Raw genomic sequence first — 24,667 nt, 5'->3', positions numbered from 1 at the left:
GATATGGAGCAACAGGTACTTTCATTCATTGGGAATGTAAATTAGTACAGCTACGTTGGAAGGTAGTTTGGCAGTTTCCTACAAAACTAAACATTTTCTTCCCATACAGCCCAACAATTGCCCTCATTGGTATCTCCCCAAAGAAGTTAATAACTTGTCCACACAAAAACCTGTACAGGAATGTTTACAGAAGCTTATACATAATTGCCAAAACTGGAAGTAACCAAGAGGTCCTTCAGTAGGTGAATGGATAAATAAACTGTGGTGCATCCAGACAATGGAATATTTTTCAGCACTATAAAAGAATAATCTACTAAACCATGTAAAAACATGGAGGAACCTGAAATGCATATTGCTAAATGAAAAAAAAAAAAAACAGTTTGAAAAGGCTATGTACTCTATGATTACAATTATATGATATTCTGGAAAAGGCAAAACTATGGATGAATTAAAAAGATCAGTAGTTGTCAGGGGCTGGGTGAGGGAGGGATAAGTAAGCAGAGCATGGATAAATTTTAGGGCAATGATATTACTCTGTATAATCCTTAATGGTGAATACATGTCAATATACATTTGCCCAGACCCATGGAATATATTACACCAATAGCGAGCCCTAAGGTAAACTATGGACTATGATATGTCAATGTAGGTTCATCCGTTGTAACATATGTACCACTCTGGTAAGGGATGATAATGGAGGAGGCTATGCATTTCTGGGGGCAGAATGTATGTGGAAATTCTCTGTAGCTTCTATTAAATTTTGCTGTGAACCTAAATCTATTATAAAAATAAGGTTTATTAAAAATAATAGTAGTCCAGGGTTTCCCTGGTGGTGCAGTGGTTAAGAATCCGCCTGCCAATGCAGGGGACACGGGTTCGAGCCCTGGTCTGGGAAGATCCCACATGCCACGGATCAACTAAGCCTGTGAGCCACAACTACTGAGCCTGCGCGTCTGGAGCCTGTGCTCTGCAACGGGAGAAGCCGCGACAGTGATAGGCCCGTGCACCGTGATGAAGAGTGGCCCCCGCCCGCCGCAACTGGAGAAAGCCCTCGCACAGAAACGAAGACCCAACACAGCCAAAAATAAATAAATTAATTTAAAAAAAAAAGAGGTACAAACTTCTTATTTAAAAAAATAATAATAATAATAGTCCAAAAAACAAGTTAATCTCATCTAAAAACACCCTTACAGAAACATCCACAATAATGTTTGACTACATACCTGGGCACTAACCCAACTAAGTTGACATGTAAATTTAACAATCACAAAGGAAAATTCCATGAAAAGTACAGTAGTATCACTGATTTGAGAATGCACAGATCAGAAATCAGTAAGTTTGAAATAACTGAAATTTGCAGGGCAGAGTTATGGAAAGGAGGGATATATTCCAAAGGGTTTTAGAAATCTAATCAGGTTCTCTATTCTTATTAAGATGTACATGCCTTGCTTGAGTGAGTCTCTACAATGTTGGAAAATAGAGGACAGGGAAGCTGTGAGTAAATGGTTCCAAGAGTTTTCAAAGGGGTGGAAATTATTCAAATTTCCACCATCTTGAATGAAGCATCTTTGTTGATCACTAAAGCATTCAATAAAGACCCCAGTTGGGTAAGTACTTCTGAATTATTAGTGTAGTGTAGCTAAATTATTATCTTGGCAAAGGCTACTCTATAACTGTCATGATAAAATTTAAGACCAAACCTCAAAAATATCAAACTTAATCTCAAGTAATTTAACTCCCTATTAGAACCATTTTAAAGAAAACAACAAAATCCTGACACTCAACAACATGAAATACACAATGTCCAGTATCTAATAAAAACTTACTAGACATGCCAAGAACAGGAAAATGTGACTCTTGGTCAGAAAAAATGACTCAATTGAAACAACCCCAATATAGTAGAAATGATGGAATTAGCAGGCAAGGACTTAACCAGTTATTACAATTACATTCATGCATTAAAATAAAAGCATGAACATAATAAGGAAAGAAAGAAAAGATATACAAGAAGAAAACAAAATTCCAGATCTGAAAAATAAATATAATATCTGAAACCAAAATTCACTGGATTAAATTAACAGTAAATTAGAATCTACCAAATAAATGTAATGAACTTGAAGGCAAGTGCAATAAAACAAAAATAAAGCACAGAAATAATAAAGACTGATGAAAATGAATAGATTTTCAGTGAATAGTGGAATGCATTGATAATTGAATTACTGTAAATGATATAAACATTTGAATTAAGAGCAGAAAAAGTTAAACTATATTTTCAAAAGCATGACTCAACTATATGCTTTCTCCAAAATCAAAAATCAAAAAGGCATTTTAAATCCATAGATGTAGATTTAAAGAAAAAAGATTGAAGAAGATAGACTATGTGAAGAAATAAGAAGACAGTCACTATGGTAGATAGTCCAGTGGTATCTCAAAAATTAAACGTAGAATTACCACATGATGCACCAATTCTTTTCTAAGGTATATACTATAAATAACTGAAAACAGGTCCTCAAATAATTGTACATAATGTTAAAGTAGCATTATTCACAATAGTCAAAAAGTGAAGACAACCCAAATGTCCATCAACGGTTGAATGGATAAAGACAATGTGTTATATATGCACAGTGGAATATTATTTAGTCATTAAAAAGGAACAAAGTACTGAAATGTATTACAACATGGATGAACATCAAAAACATTATGCCACTTAAAAGAAGTCAAACACAAAAGATACATTATATTTTTTGTGTTATTCTGTTTATATGAAATATCCAGAATAGATACATCCTTAGAGACAGAAAGCAGACTGGTGGTTTCCAGGGGCTGGAGGAAACTGAGGAGATGGCTTATGGGGCTTGGGGTTTTATTTCAGGGTGATTAAAATGATTTGGAACTACATAGAGGTGATAGTTGTACACTACTGGAAATGTACTAAAGGACACTGAGTTGTACACTTTAAAATGGTTAAATTTATATGATGTGAATTTAGCCTCAATAAAACGAAAGCAAAAAAATAAGAAGAAAGCTAGAGTGGCTACATCATTATCAAATAAAGTGGACTTCAGACCACGGAAAATTACAATGGTTAAAGAGGGTTATTTCATAATGGTAAAAAATTAATTCATCAGTACAATATAACAAGAACTGTTATAAAATTAACAAGAAGATCCATTCTGTTTTACTCTGGAAAAGAGACCCAGGATTAACTGATGTTAGTTACAGGAAGGCAGCTTAATGTGAAGAAGAAATTTAATGGTAAATAATTTCAATCAATGAATTAAATTCAATATGGCTAAAGGAAGGAATATGGCCTCAAGCCTGAGTTCAAATCCCAGTTCTGCTATTTAGCAGATTTGTGACCTTGTATCAATACAATTTACTTAACTGCTCATATCATCAGTTTCTCACCTGCAAAACAGTTAATAATAAAATCTGTTTTACAGTGATGTAAGAATTATACTAAATTATGTATGTAAGGCAGCTCAGGACCTATAGTAAATGTTCAATAAATGTAATTATAAACTACTACTGAAAGATACTGGTGTAAGTGAGAAGTACAATAGATTTAACTAGAGGAGAGAATATGAGTAATAGGTTATTTAAACCAAAAGAAAATCTTACAGATCGTTCAGGAATTTCCTTCTTTTGCAATAACAGTGCATAATATGTTCCATAGTATCTTTCCTATTAAGTGAAACCAACAGATTTGAGACCCAAATTTTAAAAATCAAACCTAAAAGTCAGTTTGAATACTCCTGTTTTCTTGGTGGAAATTTGCCATTTCATGAATCGTATTAAAAGATGTAAGAAGCTACTCTTTCAACTGTAAACACTTTTTTTGAAGGAGTAAGAGGGAATGGAATTTGTTAATATAGACATAGTAGATATAAAATTTCTAGTTTTTTCTTATGAAGTTGCTTCTCAGTTTTGGGATAACCTGTACTCCCCCTATGTAGGACTATCCCTATTTTGAGTGAAATTTAAATAGGAGACTATTGCAGGAAGCAGAAAAGTGGTAAGTCCCAACAATATTTTATAATGATCACTCTGGCTATTATGATGAAAATGGACTGGATGTGAACAAAGATAGATATAGGGAGAATAGTTAACGGCTATCAAAGTAATCTAGGCAAAACATAATATTCACAAGCGGACCGGAAAGAAGTGGTCAGTTGCAATATATATATATATATATATATTTTTTTTTTAACATCTTTATTGGAGTATAATTTTTTTACAATGGTGTGTTAGTTTCTGCTTTATAAAAAAGTGAATAAGCTATACATATACATATATCACCATATCTCCTCCCTCTTGCGTTTGCCTCCCACCCTCCCTATCCCACCACTCTAGGTGGTCACAAGGCACAGAGGTGATCTCTCTGTGCTATGTGGCTGCTTCTCACTAGCTATCAATTTTACATTTCGTAGTGTATATATGTACATACCACTCTCTCACTTCGCCCCAGCTTACCCTTCCCCCTTCCCGTGTCCTCAAGTCCATTTTCTACATCTGCATCTTGATTCTTGTCCTGCCCCTAGGTTCTTCAGAACCTTTTTTTCTTTTTTTTTTAGATTCCATATATATGTATTAACATACAGTATTTTTTTCAATTTTCTGACTTACTTCACTCTGTATGACAGACTCTAGGTGCATCCACCTCATTACAAATAACTCAATTTTGTTTCTTTTTATGGCTGAGCAATATTCCATTGTATATATGTGCCATATCTTCTTTATCCATTCATCTGTCAATGGACACTTAGGTTGCTTCCATGTCCTGGATATTGTAAATAGAATGACAATGAACATTGTGGTACATGACTCTTTTTGAATTATGGTTTTCTCAGGGTATATGCCCAATAGTGGGATTGCTGGGTTGTATGGTAGTTCTATTTTCAGATTTTAAGGAACCTCCATACTGTTCTCCATAGTGGCTGTATCAATTTACATTCCCACCAACAGTGCAAGAGGGTTTCCTTTTCTCCACACTCTCTCCAGCATTTATTGTTTGTAGATTTTTTATGATGGCCATTCTGACTGGTGTGAGGTGATACCTCATTGTAGTTTTGATTTGCATTTCTCTAATGATAAGTGATGTTGAACATTCTTTCATGTGTTTGTTGGCAATCTGTATATCTTCTTTGGAGAAATGTCTGTTTAGATCTTCTGCCCATTTTTGGATTGGGTTGTTTGTTTTTTTGATATTGACCTGCATGAACTGCTTGTAAATTTTGGAGATTAATCCTTTGTCAGTTGTTTCATTTGCAAATATTTTCTCCCATTCTGAGGGCTGTCTTTTCGTCTTGTTTATGGTTTCCTTTGCTATGCAAAACTTTTAAGTTTCATTAAGTCCAATTTGTTTATTTTTGTTTTTATTTCCATTTCTCTAGGAGGTGGGTCAAAAAGGATCTTGCTGTGATTTATGTCATAAAGTGTTCTGACTATGTTTTCCTCTACGAGTTTTGTAGTGTCTGGACTTATATTTAGGTTTTTAATCATTTTGAGTTTATTTTTGTGTATGGTGTTAGGGAGTGTTCTAATTTCATTCTTTTACATATAGCTGTCCAGTTTTCCCAGCACTACTTATTGAAGAGGCTGTCTTTTCTCTATTGTATATTCTTGCATCCTTTATCAAAAGTAAGGTAACCATATGTTCATGGTTTTAACTCTGGGCTTTCTATCCTGTTCCATTGATCTATATTTCTGATTTTGTGCCAGTATCATACTGTCTTGAATACTGTAGCTTTGTAGTAGAGTCTGAAGTCTGGGAGCCTGATTCATCCAGCTCCGTTTTTCTTTCTCAAGATTTGCTTTGGCTATTCGGGGTCTTTTGTGTTTCCATACAAATTGTGAAATTTTTTGTTCTAGTTCTGTGAAAAATGCCATTGGTAGTTTGAAAGGGATTGCACTGAATCTGTAGATTGCTTTGGGTAGTATAGTCATTTTCACAATATTGATTCTTCTAATCCAAGAACGTGGTATATCTCTCCATCTGTTTGTGTCATCGATGATTTCCTTCATCAGTGTCTTATAGTTTTCTAAGTCTTTTACCTCCTTAGGTAGGTTTATTCCTAGGTATTTTATTCTTTTTGTTGCAATGGTAAATGGGAATGTTTCCTTAATTTCTATTTCAGATGTTTCATCATTAGTGTATAGGAATGCAAGAGATTTCTAGGCATTAATTTTGTATCCTGCTACTTTACCATATTCATGGATTAGCTCTAGTAGTTTTCTGGTAGCATCTTTAGGTTTCTCTATGTATGGTATCATGTCATATGCAAACACTGACAGCTTCTTCTTTTCCAATTTGGATTCCTTTTATTTCCTTTTCTTCTCTGATTGCCGTGGCTAAAACTTCCAAAAGTATGTTGAATAATAGGGGTGAGAGTGGACAACCTTGTCTTGTTCCTGATCTTAGAGTAAATGGTTTCACTTTTTGACCATTGAGCATGATGTTGGCTGTGGGTTTGTCATATAGGGCCTTTATTATGTTGAGGTAGGTTCCCTCTATGCCCACTTTCTGGAGTGTCTTTATCATAAATGGGTGTTGAATTTTGTTGAAAGCTTTTTCTTCATCTATTGAAATGAACATATGGTTTTGCTCCTTCAGTTTGTTAATATGGTGTATCACATTGATTGATTTGCATATATTGAAGAATCCTTGTATTCCTGGGATAAACACCACTTGATCATGGTTTATGATCCTTTTAACGTGCTGTTGGATTCTGTTTGCTAAGATTTTTTTGAGGATTTTTGCATCTAGGTTCATCAATGTAGTTGGCACGTAGTTCTCTTTCTTTGTGACATCTTTGTCTGGTTTTGGTATGAGGGTGATGGTGGCCTCATAGAATGAGTTTGGGAGTGTTCCTCGCTCTGCTATATTTTGGAAGAGTTTGAGAAGGTTAGGTGTTAGCTCTTCTCTAAATGTTTAATAGAATTCTCCTGTGAAGCCATCTGGTCCTGGGTTTTTGTTGGAAGATTTAATCACAGTCTCAATTTCAGTATTTGTGATTGGTCTGTTTATATTTTCTATTTCTTCCTGGTTCAATCTCAGAAGGTTGTGCTTTTCTAAGAATTTTTCCATTTCTTCCAGGTTGTCCATTTTATTGGCAAATAGTTGCTTGTAGTAATCTCTCATGATCCTTTGTATTTCTGCAGTGTCAGTTGTTACTTCTCCTATTTTATTTCTAATTCTATTGATTTGAGTCTTCTCCCTTTTTTTCTTGATAAGTCTGGCTAATGGTTTATCAATTTTGTTTATCTTCTCAAAGAAGCAGCTTTTAGTTTTATTGATGTTTGCTATTGTTTCCTTCATTTCTTTTTCATTTATTTCTGAATTGATCTTTATGATTTCTTTCCTTCTGCTAACTTTGGGCTTTTTTTGGTTCTTCTTTCTCTAGTTGCTTTAGGTGTAAGTTTAGATTGTTCATTTGAGATGTTTCTTGTTTCTTGAGGTAGGACTGTATTACTATAAACTTCCCTCTTAGAACTGCTTTTGCTGCATCCCATAGGTTTTGGGTCATCGTGTTTTCATTGTCATTTGTTTCTAAGTATTTTTTGATTTCCTCTTTGATTTCTTCAGTGATCTCTTGGTTATTAAGTAGTGTATTGTTTAGCCTCCATGTGTTTGTATTTTTTACAAATTTTTTTTCTGTAATGGATATCTAGTCTTATAGCATTGTGGTCAGAAAATATACTTGATACTATTTCAATTTTCTTAAATTTACCAAGGCTTGATTTGTCACCCAAGATATGATCTATCCTGGAGAATGTTCCATGAGCACTTGAGAAGAAATTGCACTCTGTTGTTTTTGGATTGAATGTCCTATAAATAGCAATTAAGTCCATCTTGTTTAATGTATCATTTAAAGCTTGTGTTTCCTTATTTATTTTCATTTTGGATGATCTGTCCATTGGTGAAAGTGGGGTGTTAAAGTCCCCTAATATGATTGCATTATTGTTGATTTCCCCATTTATAGCTGTTAGCATTTTCCTTATATACTTTGGTGCTCCCATGTTGGGTGCATAAATATTTACAATTGTTATATCTTCTTCTTGGATTCATCCCTTCATCATTCTATAGTTTCCTTCTTTGACTTTTGTAATAGTCTTTATTTTATAGTCCATTTTGTCTGATATGAGAATTGCTACTCCAGCTTCCTTTTGATTTCCATTTGCATGGAATATCTTTTTCCATCCCCTCACTTTCAGTCTCTATGTGTCCCTAAGTCTGAAGTGGGTGTCTTGTAGACAGCGTATATACAGGTCTTGTTTTTGTATCCATTCAGCCAGTCTATGTGTTTTGTTTGGCACATTTCATCCATTTACATTTAAGGTAGTTATCGATATGTATGTTCCTATTTCCATTTGCTCAGTTGTTTTGGGTTTGTTATTGTGGGTCTTTTCCTTCTCTTGTGTTTCCTGCCTAGAGAAATTACTTTAGCATTTGTTGTAAAGCTGGTTTGGTGATGCAGAATTCTCTTTGCTTTTGCTTGTCTGTAAAGGTTTTAATTTCTCTGTTGAATCTGAATGAGATCCTTGCTGGGTAGAGTAATCTTGGTTGTAGGTTTTTCCTTTCATCAGTTTAAATATGTCCTGCCACTCCCTTCTGACTTGCAGAGTTTCTGCTGAAAGATCAGCTGTTAACTTTATGGTGATTCCCTTGTATGTTATTTGTTGTTTTTCCCTTGCTGCTTTTAATATTTTTTCTTTGTATTTAATTTTTGATAGTTTGATTAATATGTGTCTTGGCATGTTTCTCCTTGGATCTATCCTGTATGGTACTCTCTGCCCTTCCTGGAGTTGATTGACTATTTCCTTTCCCATAATAGGGAAATTTTCAACTATAATCTCTTCAAATATTTTCTCAGTCCCTTTCTTTTTCTTCTTCTGGGGCCCCTATAATTTGCATGTTGGTGCATTTAATGTTGTCCCAGATGTCTCTGAGACTGTCCTTAATTATTTTCATTCTTTTCTTCTTTTTTCTTCTCTGCAGTAGTTATTTCCACTATTTTATCTTCCTGGTCACATATCCGTTCTTCTGCCTCAGTTATTCTGCTATTGATTCCTTCTAGAGAATTTTTCATTTCATTTATAGTGTTGTTCATCATTGTTTGTCTGCTCTTTAGTTCTTGTAGGTCCTTGTTAAATGTTTCTTGAATTTTCTCCATTCTATTTCCAAGATTTTGTATCATCTTTACTCTCATTACTGTGAATTCTTTTTCAGGGAGACTGCCTTTTTCCTCTTCATTTTTTTCGTCTGGTGTGTTTTTACCTTGCCCCTTCTTCAGCTGTGTGTTTCTCTGTTTTCTCATTTGGTTAACTTACTGTGTTTGGGGTCTCCTTTTTTCAGGCTGCAGGTTAGTAGTTCCCGTTGCTTTTGGTGTCTGCCCCCAGTGGGTAAGGTTGGTTCAGTGGGCTGTGTAGGTTTCCTGGTGGAGGGGATTAGTGCATGTGCTCTGGTGGATGAGGCTGGATCTTGTCTTTCTGGTGGGCAGGACCACGTTCGGTGGTGTGTTTTGTGATGTCTGTGACCTTATTATGAATTTAGGCTTCGTCTCTGCTAATGGGTGTGGTTGCATTCCTGTCTTGCTAGTTGCATGGCATAGGGTGTCCAGCACTGTAGCTTGCTGGTCATTGAGTGGAGCTGGGTCTTAGCACTGAGGTGGTGATCTCTGGGAGACCTGTCGCTGTTTGATATTACATGGAGCAAGGAGGTCTCTGGTGCACCAATATCCTGAACTCAGCTCTCCCACCTCAGTGGCACAGGCCTGACACCTGGCCGGAGCACCAAAACCCTGTCATCCACCCAGCTCAGAAGAAAAGTGAGAAAAAAAGAAAGAAAGAAAAAAATAAAATAAAATATTAAAATAAAAATTAAAAAAAAATTAAGATTAAAAAAATTAAAAAGTAATTACAAAAAGAAAAAATAAAAAAAGAAAGAAAGAAAGAAGAGAGCAACCAAACCAAAAAAGAAATCCACCAATGATAGCAAGTGCTAAAAACTATATTAAAAAAAAAAAAAACAGAGAGAACCCTAGGACAAATCACACAAAGAAGCATATACATCACACTCAGAAAAAGAGAAAAAGGGAAAAAATATATATATCTACATAAAAAAAAATGGAAGAGAGCAACCAAATCAATAAACAAATCTACCAATGATAATAAACTCTAAATACTAAACTAAGATAAACATAAAACCAGAAACAAATTAGGTGCAGAAAGCAAGCCCCAAGTCTACAGTTGCTCCCAAAGTTCACGACCTCAATTTTCAGATGATTTGCTGTCTATTCAGGTATTCCACAGATGCAGGGTACATCATGTTGATTGTGGAATTTTAACCCGCTGCTCCTGAGGTTGCTGGGAGAAATTTCCCTCTCTCTTCTTTGTTCGCACAGCTCCCGGGGCTCAGCTTTGGATTTGGATCCGCCTCTGCGTGTAGGTCACCTGAGGGCGTCTGTTCTTCACTCAGACAGGACAGGGTTAAAGGAGCAGCTGATCTGGGGCTCTGGCTCACTCAGGCCGGGGGGAGGGAGGGGTACAGAATGCGGGGCAAGCCTGCAGTGGCCGAGGCTGGCGTGCCATTGCAACAGCCTGAGGCGTGCCTTGTGTTCTCCCAGGGAAGTTGTCCCTTGATCACAGGGCCCTGGCAGTGGCAGGCTGCACAGCTCCCAGGAGGAGAGGTGTGGGTAGTGATCTGTGCTTGCACACAGGCTTCTTGGTGGCTGCAGCAGGAGCCTTAGCATTTCATGCCCGTCTCTGGTGTCCCTGCTGATAGCCGTGACTTGCGCCTGTTTCTGGAGCTCGTTTAGGTGGTGCTCTGAATCCCCTCTCCTCACGCACCCTGAAACAGTAGTCTCTTGCCTCTTAGGCAGGTCCAGACTTTTTCCCAGTCTCCCTCCCGGCTAGCTGTGGCACACTAACCCCCTTCAGGCTGTGTTCACACAGCCAACCCCGGTCCTCTCTCTGGGATCTGACCTCCAAAACCAGAGCCTCAGCTTCCAGCCCCTACCCATTCAGCGGGTGAGCAGACAAGCCTCTCAGGCTGGTGAGTGCTGGTCGGCACTGATCTTCTGTGCAGGCATTTCTCTGCTTTGCCCTCTGCACCCCTATTGCTGCACTCTCCTCCATGGCTCTGAAGCCTCCCCTCCCGCCACCCCCCAACTCCACCAGTGAAGGGGCTTCCTGGTGTGTGGAAACTTTTCCTCCTTCACAGCTCCCTCCCAGAGGTGCAGGTCCCATCCCTATTCTTTTGTCTCTGTTTTTTCTTTTTTCTTTTGCCCTACCCATGTACGTGGGGAGTTTCTTGCCTTTTGGGAAATCTGACATCTTCTGCCAGCATTCAGTAGGCATTCTGTAGGAGTTGTTCCACATGAAGATGTATTTCTGATGTATTTGTGGGGAGGAAGGTGATCTCCACTTTTTACTTCTCTGCCATTTTGAAGGTCTCTGCAAGATATATTTTGAAAGTAGAGGCAATGGGATTTCCTTACAAAATGAATATAGGGTATTAAATGAAGAAAACAATCAGTAATGTCGCCAAGGTTTTTTTTTTTTTTTTTTTGCCTGACCAAATGGAGAAATAAAATTGCTATCAATTGAGACGGAGGACACTGAAGTTGGAGCAAGTTTGGGGCACAGAAGTAGCAGTTCATTTGAACAGGTGAAGGGTGAGATGTTATAAATTATCCAAATGGAGATGTTGAGGACACAGTTGGGTATACAGAGTCAGAGCTTGGGAAACAAATTTGGTAACCATCAGCATAAAGTTGGTATTTAAACCTATGAGACTAGATGACATCATTAAGGGAGTGAGTGAAGATAGAGAAGAGAAGATCAAGGACTGAGCCCTGGGTTCTTCCATGTTATCAATCTGGAAAAGAGGAAGCCCAGCTAATGACACTGAGCAAGACTAACCTATGAGCTACAGGGAAAACCAAGATATAGAAATGTGAGCATTATTAAGGAATATGTAGTTAATATTCTCTTTGGGAACACTGACATACTTTTTTTTTTTTTGCCATTTTGTAAAGATTTTTATTATGAGCAGAGAGCTGTGGTTTTTGTTTTACAAGAAAGAGCATGAACTATGGAGGCCAAGATCCTGAATAAAATTGAAAAAAATTACCTCTAATCAACTATGTGATGCTGGTCAAGTGCTGCATATGTCTTTAACCCTCCATTTTTCATCTGCAAAATATAAATAATGGATATGTAAAATGTGTGCAAATAAGAAACTTTATTTTTATCAATTTGACATAAAATATCCTATATATTTCATTTCCCCTACATGCTATGAATAATTCCAATGTTTCTTCATATTTTGACTTGCTTGTTGTAGTAGGAAAAATTGTATGATTAACATGTTTTATAATTTCTTAATACATGTTTAACTTCTAGGGAAACTGTGCTTTCTCTTATTTAACAGAAAAAAAAAAAAATGTTTTGGTTCTTTACCCAAAGCCTTACACTTTTAGTTCTTGCCTGTTCTGGCATATTATAATTTGTATAGTTTGTAACAGGTCTTTCTCTTTTGTTTCAAATGGAAATCAACTCCTGTTGTGAAACATTCACAGACCTAGATTTCTTAATTTCTCAAAGTCCAATTTTGTACTAACATTCTGTAAATCACTGACTTTTAATAGCCTTAGAACAGAGCTTCCCCAGGAAGGAAAACATAAAACACCAGAGGCATGAGATCTGAAATCTTTTTATATCAACACCCAGTGTTTAGATCTGGTTCTGTTTAACATTTGATTGGTAGAATCCTATATCCTAGAAGAGTAGGTAGTCAAACTTCTTCCCTTTTCCTCTCTCTGCCTCCATGCCCTACATAAACAAAACCAATATATTTCCTTCAAATCTCGTATGTTGGAGCTTTACCCATCCTTTAATATCTGACAAAAATACCACTCTTTCTATAAAAACGTTCTCATCTAAATCATTTGGAAATCTCTGATTATCACCATTTTATAATTATTATTATTTTTAATGAGGATATATGTATAATTATTTTTATAAATAGATTTTCTTGGACCATTTTATTAGATACTCAAAGATAGAGACTAGGCCTTATGTATACATTTACCTCATATCATTTAAATTTAGTGATTACTCAAATATATGGGTTGATACAACAATAGCAGAATACACTTTTTTTAAAGCACTATGGAATATTCACTAAGATAAACCATATCCTGAGTCACAAAACAAACCTCAACAAATGTAAGATACTTGTAATTTTTATAGTATGTTCTATGAAAATAATAGAATCAAACTAGAAATTAATCTAGTCTCTAAAAAAGTCTCTATACTTGGAAATAGCCTAAATAATCCTTGGGTCAAGGAAGAAATCTCAAAGTAAATTAAAAATTCATAGAACTAAATAAAAATGAAAATACAACATATTAAAATATGTGAGATTCACCTAAAGCCTCTAATCAATAATGTAAAAAAATTTTTTAAAAGAATGACAAAAAGATAGGAAAAGAATAGTAAAATATACCCAAAGCAAGAATAAGGAAGAAATAATAAAGACACAAGTAGAAATCAATGCAATTGAAAACAGGAGAACAGTAGAGAAAATCAATGAAAAAGAAGTTGTTTCTTTTGGAAAAAATTAAAATTGATAATGCTCTACTAAGACTGACAAAGAAAGCAACTAGCAAAGACATAAATTACTAATATTAAGAATGAAACAAGAACCATCACTACAGATCTTGTAGTCATTAAAAGCATAAGAGGAGACTACTGCAAACAATTCTGCAGTCATAAATTCAATTTAGAAGAAATGGACAAATTCCTCAAAACCCACAAACTACTAAGGCTCAGTAAAGATGAAATAGTCAAACTAAATAATCTTATTACCTTTAAAGAAATTGAATTTGTAATTTAAAAGCTCTCCAAAAAGAAACCAGACCCAGATGTTTCACTGAAGATTTCTACCAAACAGTTAAAGAATACAACAACATTCTATAAGACTAGTATCAACATGATATCAAAACCAGACAAGGACAGCACAAAATAAAAAGGAAAGAAAGAGGAAAAACATCTACAGACCAGTATCTCCATGAGCTTACACATAAAAACTGTCAACAAAATATTAGAAAATTAAATCCAGAAAAGTATAAAAAAATACATCATTACCAAGTGAAATCTATAACAGGTATGGAAGACTTCTTCAACATTTGAAAATCAATCAATTTAATTCACCATATCTATAAGCGGAAAAAGAAAAATCAAGTGACATATCAATTGACAAAGATAAAGCATTTTAGAAAATCCAACGTTAATTCATGATAAAAACTCTAAGCATATTAGTAATAAAGTGGAATTACCTCAACCTGATGAAGAGCATCTACTAAAATTTCCAGCTATCACCATGCATCAAGAGTGAAAGACTGCCTCCAACATAGATCACATGCTGGGCCACAAAGCAAACCTTGGTAGATTTAAGAAAATTGAAATCATATCAAGCATCTTTTATGACCACAACACTATGAGCTTAAAAATCAACTACAAGAAAAAAAAAAAAACACTGCAAAAAACACAGCCACATGGAGGCTGAACAATATGTTACTCAACAGCCAATGGATCACTGAAGAAATCAAAGAGGAAATTAAAAAAAAAACAAACCTAGAGACAAATGAAAATGAAAACAAGATGATCTAAAACCTATGGGGCACAGTAAAACCAGTTCTAAGAGGGAAGTTTATAGTGATACAAGCTTACCTTAGGAACAAGAAAAATCTCAAATAAACAACCTAAACTTACACCTAAAGCAAGTAGAGAAAGAAGAACAAACAAAACCCCATTAGTAGAAGGAAAGAAATCATAAAGATCAGAGCAGAAATAAATGAAAGACAGACTAAAAAAATCAATGAACCCCAAAACTGATTGTTTGAAAAGATAAATAAAATTGATAAACCTTTAGCCAGAATCATCAAAAAAAAGGGAGAGGGCCCAAATCAATAAAATCAGAATTGAAAAAAAAGTTACTACAACCAGCACCACAGAAATACAGAGAATCATAAGAGACTATTATGATCAATTATACACTGATATAATGGAAAACCTAGAAGAAATGGACAAAACTTAGAAAGGTACAATCTCCTGAGACTGAATCAGAAAGAAATAGAAAGTATGAACAGACCAATTACCAGGACTGAAATTGAATCAGTAATTTAAAAACTCCCAACAAGCAAAAGTCCAGGATCAGATATATATATGTATCTGATATATATATGTATCTGATATATATATAACTGAATCACTTTGAATCTCTTTGTTGGACACCTGAAAGTAATACAATATTGTAAATCAAATATACTTCAATAAAAATAAATTAATTAAAAACAGAGTGAGCTACCTGGGTTCTTCGGTGGGGCTCATGGCTGACTCTGGGAGGGCTCACGCTAAGGAGTACTTCCCAGAACTTTTGCTGCCTGTGTCCTTGTCCTCACGGTGAGACAGAGCCACCCCCCGCCTCTGCAGGAGACCCTCCAACACTAGCAGCCTCAAGACATTCAGAAGACAGTATTAAAGGAAATCATTAACAGCCTGTTACAAGAATGGAAATGTCCACGAACAAAAGATTACCTTAGAGCATATTTTATACTTTTACAGAATCCTCAATTTAATAACACATCTACATATGTCATCTATGCTCACTTGCTACAACAGATAGCTACGTTAGTGGAAGCTGACCATCATTTCCTAGTTCACTGGTTTAAAAAATTATCCCAGAAGAGGTTCAAACAACTGGTAGAGAGATTGCTGCAATTTATTTCTTTACGCCTGTTTCCTGCAAAGCCGGAAGAATTTCCACCTATATCAAAGCGTTCCTGGTGGATCCCATCATCATCTAAAGTTGGCTTTACTTAATACTGCAAACAATTTCGTTCTTCCTCCCCTTATTCCTTATACTGATTTCTATAATTCTACATTGGATCATATTGATCTCATGGAAGAATACCACACCTGGCAGAGCTTTGGAAATTCTCACAACAAAGTCTGGTGGATAAAGTATCTAGAAGACAGAGACCTGATATGAATATGTTATTTCTAAATATGAAAGTAAGGCGGACACATCTGGTCAGCGATTCTCTTGATGAGTTAACCCGGAAAAGAGTAGACTTGAAAAAGAAGTTGAAAGTTACCTTTGTAGGGGAAGCTGGTTTGGGTATGGGCGGCTTGACTAAAGAATGGTTCCTTCTTCTAATTCGCCAAATTTTTCATCCAGATTATGGCATGTTTACATATTATAAGGATTCATACTGCCATTGGTTTAGCAGCTTTAAATGTGACAACTATTCTGAATTCCGATTGGTTGGAATTCTTATGGGACTAGCTGTTTATAACAGCATTGTTTTGGATATTCGTTTCCCCCCCTGCTGCTACAAGAAACTATTGAGCCCTCCCATCGTTCCTAAAGATCAAAATACGCCAGTGGGCATCTGCAGTGTTACCACTGACGACCTGTGTCAAATTATGCCTGAGTTGGCAGAAAAAACACAACCACATGGAGGCTGAACAATATGTTACTAAACAGCCAATGGATCACTGAAGAAATCAAAGATAGATTAAGTGAACTCCTGTCATATGAATGCAATGTTGAAGAAGATTTCTATTCAACATTTCAGGTGTTTCAAGAAGAATTCGGAATGATCAAGTCCTATAATTTAAAGCCAGGTGGTGATAAAATTCCAGTTACCAATCAAAATAGGAAAGAATATGCACAGCTTTATATTGACTTTCTTCTCAACAAGTCCATGTATAAGCAGTTTGCTGCATTTTATTATGGATTTCACAGTGTGTGTGCTTCAAATGCCCTAATGCTGCTTCGTCCAGAAGAGGTTGAAATTCTGGTCTGTGGAAGTCCTGAACTGGATATGCACGCCCTGCAGAGAAGTACTCAGTATGATGGCTATGCAAAAACCGACTTGACTATATGATACTTTTGGGATGTTGTGCTTGGATTTCCTCTTGATCTTCAAAAGAAGTTGCTACATTTTACCACAAGAAGTGACAGAGTACCTGTAGGAGGAATGGCTGATTTGAACTTTAAAATCTCAAAGAATGAAACTTCTACTAACTGGTTGCCTGTGGCCCACACCTGCTTCAGTCAACTTTGCCTTCCCCCCTACAAGAACAAAAAGGACCTGAAACAGAAATTGATTATTGGAATTTCAAATTCAGAAGATTTTGGATTAGAGTAACCTAGAAGACTTGAAATATATTTTATATGTAGCATTCACTTCCCTCTTATTGTGCCTTTAAGCTTTTCATGTTTCTGTCTCAAAACACCTAGACAAAGCTCACCAACTTTAAAATACTGACTTTTTTTAAAATCAAATATGAAGTATGTTCAGTAGAAGCATGGTTTTCTAAAAATACAACACTGCTTGAGTGAGAAAAAGACCAGATGGCAGAGACAGGTGTGGGTCCAGTCCCTCTTTTTTATAGCACTTTATCATTCTCCATAAGTAGTTTGTCACAGGTGTTCCACTGGGAAAGCATCGTGCAGTAAAGAATGCACTGATGACAGAGTGGAGACCGGTGGCAGCTTGTGTGCTGCTAGCACACCACAGCAACACAGATAGCTACATTATCATTAACGTAAGGCATGTAGCCATATTTTCATATGGCGGTTAAACAACAGTATAATTGCAAATGCAATTTACAGGGTTTTTTTGATATACTGGCTTTCGTCCTCTAAGATTCTTTTCAACCGTTGCTGAAAAGCATGTAAATAACTACATAATAGCCTGAGAATAATGGGATTTTGATAGTGACATTTATTGCTAAAGATTTATTTTTACAAAGTAAATTCAGGGTTTTAGATGTGTATACAGCTTTTACAAATCAATAAAGATGATTGTACAAGGGTGTAAAAAAAAAAAAACAGAGTGAAAAACTGAATATTTTCCCTCTAAAATTGGGATAAGGTGAGGATGTCTGTACTCACTACTCTTATTAAACTAGAAGTTCTAGTCAGTGCAATAGGGTGAGAAAAAAATTAAAGAAATAAATTGGCCCTATTTCCATATGATATGATTGTTTACATCGAAAATCTCAAGGAATATACAAAAAAATTCTTAGAACTATTAAGAGATTTCAACACAGTTGCAAGATTCATGAGTGACACATAAAAATCAATTGTATTTGTATATACTAAGAAGCAATCCCACTACTGGGTATATACCCAGAGAAAACCATAACTCAAAAAGACACATGCACCCCATTGTTCATTGTGGCACTATTTACAATAGCCAGGTCATGGAAACAACCTAAATGCCCATTGACAGATGAATGGATAAAGAAGATGTGGTACACCGCGATGTTCATTGTGGCACTATTTACAATAACCAGGTCATGGAAACAACCTAAATGCCTATTGACAGATGAATGGATAAAGAAGATGTGGTACATATATACAATGGAATATTACTCAGCCATAAAAAGGAATGAAATGGGGTCATTTATAGAGACATGGATGGACATAGAGACTGTCATACAGAGTGAAGTAAGTCAGAAAGAGAAAAACAAATATCATATATTAATGCATATATGTGGAATCTAGAAAAATGGTACAGATGAACCTGTTTGCAAGGCAGAAGTAGAGACACAGACGTAGAGAACAAACATATGGGCACCAAGGGGGAAAAGGGGTATGGGATGAATTGGAAGATTGAGATTGACAAATACACACTAATATGTATAAAATAGATAACTAATGAGAACCCACTGTATAGCACAGGGGCTCCACTTCGTTGTACAGTAGAAACTAATGCAACATTGTAAAACAACTATATCCCAATTTAAAAAAAATCAAAAGAAACGTAGAAATCAAAATTTTTTAAAAAAATTTACAATTGTCCCCCCAAAATAAAATAGTCAGGTATAACTGTAATAATACATGTAAAGGACTTTTATCCTAAAAATCACAAAATGTTGATGAAAGAAATCAAAGAAGACCCTAATGGATTCATGATTTACAATTCACGTTCATGGATTGTAACACTGGATATTATAAAGATGTCAATTCTCTTTAAATTGTTCTCTAGGTTTAACGCAATTCTGTAAAAAAAATGTGTCAAAGACATACTTGATCTTAGCCAATTTATACACTGTCCATATATACAGAGATTGACATTTTATCAGTATTTACAGGCATAAATTTTCACAATTTAACTCTCTTCATGTCATAAAATTTCTTCTCCCATTTCACATTGGTATGGTCTAAAAATTACTTTTAATTAACCTTTTGCTGGATAGAAAGTGTTAAATGTCATTTGAGATTACGAAGCCTATAGATTTTGACTGATTTCCAATTTACAGCATTTTAAAAACTGTTATATAATATTTTCAATGCATAGATTTGTACACTTATTTCTTCAGCTTTTTAATTTAACAATAGTATGATTTACAGAAATGGGAGAGAGTTGTGAGCACTGAGAAGGTCCTTGGTTTTATTCCCAGCTTCAAATAGCAAATCTTGAAGTCATCTTCATGTGCTTTTATTCCACAGATGCTAAAGCTGTTTATTTTTAAATGTTTAGAATCACGTCTTCTTCTGATCTTTAAAACTCACAATGATTAGGGAATCTAGATTTTGAAATAAAGTACGTCCAAGGATATGTCAATGGCATTAAATAAAATCTGAAACTGAGCTTTTTAGGATGACATCTCCTTACTCAGATCAGGATTTACTTCATTTTTTTTCCTCCCTGTATTTGGTAGAATTGAAAGTATTATTGCTTCTTGGCTTGAATGAGGGAATGGCTTACATTTATCTAATACAATTTATTCTTACAAATGGTCTCAAAAGTGAGGTAATCAGACATTGAGGCAATGGAAAAGAGTTATTATCATAATAAATTTACAAATTTATGTGCATTCTTTCTCTTCTTTATAAGTCTGTGAGGCCCTTGATACCAGGCAGTACATGTGAGACCTCTCAGTTTCCAGATCAATGTTTTATTTTGTGCTTCAGTATATCAGAGGATACTCTCATACTCAAACCAGTTCAAGCAAAAATTTTATTATTTCACATAACTGAAAAGTCCAGGGACAAACTTGGCTTTCAGGAAAATTGAATCAAAGATGCCATCATAATTCTGTCTCTGCCCCTTGATTCTGCATTCCTGTGTTCTGGCTTCATCCTCAGGGAGATTCTCCCCACAGAGCACTGTGAAAGCTTCACACTTATATTCTATAGCACTGTAAACCTAGTGGAAAGAGTGCTCCTCCCTTTTATATGTCCAGTTAAATTTCGAAGATTGAATGATAAGCCTGGAGTAAGTCATGTGTTGATCCCTAAACCATTTACTGTGGACAGCACATGTGCTGCTCTGATCAGATGTGCATGCATCAACCCCACCCAAAGTCACAGATGGAGTGCAGCACTGGGTGTTTTCTTGATGGAAACTGAGAATTTATTATTAGAAAATAGTAAATAGGTGCTGAACTGGCATAAATGAGATATCCAAACAATACACATCCAATACAAATGCCTGAAATAAAGTAATTAAAGCAATTAAATAATAAAAGTAAAACACGAATTAAAAAATGCTCTGAGATTTACATTTGAAAGAACAGTGTTGGAATTATGGTTCTGGCACTTTCAAGCCCTGTGGACTTAAGTAAATGATAAATACTCTGTGAGCTTTACTTTCCTTGTTTTTTTATTTTTTGAGGAATAAACAAAATGTTTATAATCCACTAATGAGATAATTGTGTGCAGAGAAAAATTCAAAAGCATTTGAAAAATAAAATAATGTAACAGTTCAGTAGGTTTGTTGGAACTTAACAGATATCATAAAAATTAACCCTAACTTTATGCTTTAATAAATGGTGCAACACAAATTTAAAAATATACTATCTAAAATACTAACAAAAATATAAAGCATTCAAGAAAAATGAATACATATGAGACCTCCATAAAAAAAGAAATTAAAAAAATTAAGTCAGGTTTATTAAGCTATAATTTATATGCAATAAATTTTTCTTTTTTCCAAGTACAGTTCTATGATTTTTAACAATGCACGCAGATGTGTAATCACCAGCACACTAAAGATAGTGAACATTTGCATCACCCCCCAAAATTCTCAAATGCTTCTTTGTCAACCTACTTTTCCCACATCCAGCCCATGGTTACCACTGTTCTTTTTTTGTTAGATAGATAGATATACACATCAAAGCCTTTACAATATCTTCCTGTATTCCTTACGAGCTTGAAAAGGTGAAATGTTATTTTATCAGCAAGGTATTAAAATGCATTTATAAATTCTTCTTGGCTTCAATCATGAATAAACATTTGCTGTTAGCAATTAAAAAAAAAAAAAAAACTTAGTTTGGCTTTTCCAGAACATCATGTTAATGGAATAATACAATTTGTGGCTTTTTGAATCTGGCTTCTTTCACTTAGCATCATGTATTTGCTAGTCATCCATGTGTTGCATACATCAGTAAATCCTTCCATTTTATTGCTGCATAGAATTCCTTTCCATGGTGTTCCACAGTTTGTTTATCCATTTAACAGTTGATTGACATTTGCGTTGTTTCTAGTTTTTGTCAACTGTCAACATGCAATAAAATTTCCCATACAGGATTTTTTGTGAACATGTATTTTGTTTCTCTTGAGTAAATACGCAGGAACGAGATTTCTGAGTCAAATGATAAGTATCTAACTTTGTGAGAAAACTGATTTCTAACATGTCTATACTATTTTGCATTCCCACCAACAATGTATAAATATTCCACATTCTTGCCAGTACCTGGTACTGTCTGTTCTATTTTAGTCATTCTAATACATATGTAATAATATTTCACTGTGATTTTAATTTGCATTTCCTTAATGACTAATGGTAGTGAGCATCTTTTCATGTTTTTACTTGCTACCTATGCATCATCTTTGATGAAGTTTCTGCTCAAATCTTCTGCACATGTTTAATTGAGTTATTTTCTTATTAAGTTATAACGGGTCTTTATATATTCTGAATACAAATCCCTCATCAGAGAATTATTTTGTATATATTGTCTCCTAGTCTAAGGTTATCCTGTCATTTTCTAAAGAGTGCCTTTTGAAATGCAAAAGTTTTAATTTTGAGGAAGTCCAATTTATCAATTTTTTAAAAACATTATGGTTCATGACTTTTGTGTTGTAGCTAAGAAAATTTTTGTTTGACCCAAGGCCACAAGGATTTTCTTCTATGTTTTATTCTAATATTTATAATTTTAAGTTTGATATTTATGTTTATCATTCATTTCAACTTAATTAATCTTTGTATAGTGCAAGGTGGGATTGAGAGTTCTTTTGTAGAAAAATATCTCATAGTTTCAGCCTTATTTGTTTAAATTACTATCCTGAACTTCCTTGGCTTCCTTGATGAAAATTAGTTAACCATATATGTGAGCCTATGTCTGGAATCTCTTTATTATTATTTACAGGTCTATCCTTTAGCCAATACCATACTGCAGTAGATTAAACAGATAGATAGTAATGAGTATAAATATATGTATAAGATAATTATATATAAATATATACATATTTATGCTATTTTTATCATTTAGTATTTATATAATTGGTATATATTGTATATAATTATATTATATGTATGCCAGAAAGAGAATATAAATTCTTTTCGAGCATACATGGAGTATATTTGTCAGGATCAATGAAATTATTTAAAAAATTCTTAAATGCTTGCTAGCAGGCAAAACACATTCTGTAATCAAAAACAAGAAAAACTGAAAATACATGAGCTAAAAATTTGAATCAAGAAGCCAGAAAAAGAACCATAGAATAAGTCTAAAGTACATAGAAGGGAGAGCAGATAAAAGCATAATTAATAAAATAAAATTGTGTAATATTTCTTATACTAAATATTGCAGGGAATCAAAAAAGGGGACTTTGTACAACTAATTTTATAACCTTGGTGAACTATGATATCAGCGATAAGGACAATATAAAAATTATACATTCTTACATATGAACATAAACTGTAAATATATTAAATAAGTAAATCTAATACAATTGTGTGTGTGTGTGTGTGTGTGTGTGTAAGAATTATATCATCAATCAGTGGGATTTATCATGAGAGAAATTATACTCAAATAGAAAAGTAATTGATTTACAATATTCAGATTAGCTTAATAAATTAAAAATCACTGAAATTCAAAATTTGTTGATAACTAAAAATAATAACAATAATGTTTTAACAAAGTAGGAATAGAGAAAATTCCCTTAACCTCATTAATGAGATAACTACTAAAACTCAACCATAAACATCATGTTCTATGATGAAACTTTAGGTGCATTTTAATAAATCTAAGAATTAAGGAGACCTTCAGGATGGTGGTGGAGTAAGACGTGGATATCACCTTCCTCCCCACAACTACATCAGAAATACATCTACATGTGGAACAACTCCTACAAAACACCTACTGAATGCTGGCAGAAGACCTCAAACTTCCCAAAAGCTGTGTGGCTGACCGGGCCTTTGTACTCCTGCCAGGGGTCAGGCCTATGCCTCTGAGGTGGGAGAGCCTAGTTCAGGGCATTAGACCACTAGAGACCTCCCGGCTCCATGTATATAAAAAGGAGAAAGCTCTCCCAGAGATCTCCATCTCAACACTAACACACAGCTCCACTCAATGACCAGAAGCTACAGTGCTGGACACCCTATGCCAAACAACTAGCAAGATAGGAACACAACCCCACCCATTAGCAGAGAGGATGCCTAAAATCATAATAAGGTCACAGACACCTCAAAACACACCACCGGACGTGGTCCTGTCCACCAGAAAGACAAGCTCCAGCCTCATCCACCAGAACACAGGCACTAATCCCCTCCACCAGGAAACCTACACAACCCACTGAACAAACCTTACCCGTTGGGGGCAGACGCCACAAACAACAGGAACTATGAACCTGCAGCCTGCAAAAAGGAGACCCCAAACAGAGTAAGTTAAGCAGAATGAGAAGACAGAGAAACACACAACAGATGAAGGAGCAAGGTAAAAACCCACCAGACCAAACAAATGAAGAGGAAATAGGCAGTCTACCAGAAAAAGAATTCAGAGTAATGACAGTAAAGGTGATACAAAATCTAAGAAATAGAATGGAGAAAATTCAAGAAACATTGAACAAGGACCTAGAAGAACTAAAGAGCAAACAATGATCAACAACACAATAAATGAAATGAAAAATTCTCTAGAAGGAATCAATAACAGAATAACTGAGGCAGAAGAAAGGATAAGTGACCAGGAAGATAAAACAGTGGAAACAACTAGAAGAGAATTGAGGACAGTCTTAGAGACCTCAGGGCCAACATTAAATGCACCAACATTTGAATTATAGGGGTCCCAGAAGAAGAAGTGAAAAAGAAAGGGACTGAGAAAATATTTGAAGAGATTATAGTTGAAAACTTCCCTAATATGGGAAAGGAAAAAGTTAATCAAGTCCAGGAAGAGCAGAGAGTCCTATACAAGGTAAATCCAAGGAGAAACACACCAAGACACAGATTAATCAAAGTATCAAAAATTAAATACAAAGAAAAAATATTAAAAGCAGCAAGGGAAAAACAATAAATAATATACAAGGGAATCTCCATAAGGTTAACAGCTGATCTTTCAGCAGAAACTCTGCAAGCCAGAAGAC

The 24,667-nt window shown here is 35.1% G+C and overlaps 1 pseudogene; it reads left to right on the top strand.

Annotated features, from left to right (window-relative positions):
* The first annotated feature begins 1,502 nt into the window (after positions 1 to 1,502).
* On the top strand, positions 1,503 to 17,329 carry LOC118893993 (annotated as a pseudogene).
* The last annotated feature ends 7,338 nt before the right edge of the window (positions 17,330 to 24,667 follow it).

Source organism: Balaenoptera musculus, chromosome 4 (genome assembly GCF_009873245.2).
Source record: "Balaenoptera musculus isolate JJ_BM4_2016_0621 chromosome 4, mBalMus1.pri.v3, whole genome shotgun sequence".
In the NCBI taxonomy this organism is placed as follows: Eukaryota; Metazoa; Chordata; class Mammalia; order Artiodactyla; family Balaenopteridae; genus Balaenoptera; species Balaenoptera musculus.
The sequence above is the reverse complement of the archived record's forward strand: the minus strand, read 5'-3'. Positions and strand labels throughout refer to the sequence as shown.